Source organism: Sesamum indicum, unplaced genomic scaffold, assembly GCF_026168435.1.
Source record: "Sesamum indicum cultivar Baizhima isolate 11 unplaced genomic scaffold, ASM2616843v1 HiC_scaffold_103, whole genome shotgun sequence".
NCBI classification, from domain to species: Eukaryota; Viridiplantae; Streptophyta; class Magnoliopsida; order Lamiales; family Pedaliaceae; genus Sesamum; species Sesamum indicum.
Genome location: NW_028292346.1, coordinates 16,823 through 18,305, shown reverse-complemented (window position 1 = coordinate 18,305; position 1,483 = coordinate 16,823).

Sequence of the window (1,483 nt, the reverse complement as noted above, 5' to 3'; positions counted from 1 at the left end):
AGCGCCAGGGCTAGTATTCTTTTCCATCGAAGAGGGATGGGCAGATGGACCAGTACTGATCACTTGCCTACTCTTGCGGTGGGAGGATGTGAGGAGTTTTTCGAGAAGTGGAAATGGAGGCAAAGGCATCTTCAGATGAAAGCCTATTTAGTTTGAGTAATATGCCGCAACTCGTCTGCTAGAAGGATGGAATGGCTTTCCTCAAATACAGAGCATACATAGTTCTGTCGTCCGGGTAACAGCTTAACAGGTCTGCCCGGGACGTTGAAAGATTTTTTTAGTCGTGTCGTCTTTGTCAGGAATAAAAAGGTGGCAAGAGGAGTGCCCGTACCCATACCGAAGAGACCAGACCTTGGGAAGGCATCTCTATGGATTTAGTCTCTGGGCTCCCAAAGACCTAGTCGGGTTATGACAGCTGATGGTAGTCGATCGATTCTCCTTCATGGCAGGCAAATATTCGCGAAGGATCACGAATGATGCAATGGAGCCGGGTTTTTTTGGATGCCAAACCTGCCGTAGTCGGTATCGCAGTAGGGAATAAGACGGCATAGTTCCGGTGACTCTTTCGGAAATGAAACCGAGGAGGCCGATATTTCGGAGTGCGTTAGGCCCCCGTACGTAGGTTGAACAAAGAAGCGAAGGTGCTCAAAGAAAAGCCGTAGTACGCTCTGACTGAAGGTCGCTCCTACCTTCCCTCGCTCGATCATCCCGGAGAGGAATCCTTTAATTAGAATTATGACCTCACTTTAAGAGGTACGCTGCATGAACCAATGATCAATTCAAGCCTATTGAGAAAAGCCTCAGAGATAGGTTTCCGAGGATATGAGATTCGGTTCAAAGCACGCAAGAGGAGCTCCGGTGTGAAGAAGCACAAACAAATAAGTAAAAAGACTCAGAAGTCAGCAATCAGGTCATAGACGACAACCCAAGCAAGAAGTCTCCTGATCCGATTTCAGGCGCTGGGTCTCTTGCCTCTGCTCAATGAAAAGCGTGATTCTCGGTTCGAGTTTGATCCCCGGCATCAAGGTGAATTTTTAGACAAAGAAAGACACCCTATTGGAGAAAAGGGGCTGACTCAACTGCTACTCTGACCTACGCTTTGACGACCAGTGGGACTACTTTACTAGGCTTGGAAGGAAGACTCTTTTTCATGAAAAAAGGTGGATACGAAAGCCCGGTTGGCTTCTCTATTCCTTTCTCTGGTCGGAGAAGCACAAATCTTCATCTGAATCACTTCCTAAATTTATTTATTACATTGCCATTGCAGGAGTGATTAGATTGCAATATGAACTAAAATTTCAGGACTTCATTTGGAATCGATCTGCATCCCAACTCCCAGTGTCTCTGCAATCAATTCTTGAAGGCGGCGCATCCTTCCGGACCAAAAATGGGTGGTACAGGCAATAGTTGGGACGCTCATATAGTCCGACCTCATGCTCCCTTTTAGGCGGAGGGAGTTCCATGCCGTGAGTGCCGGATGAAA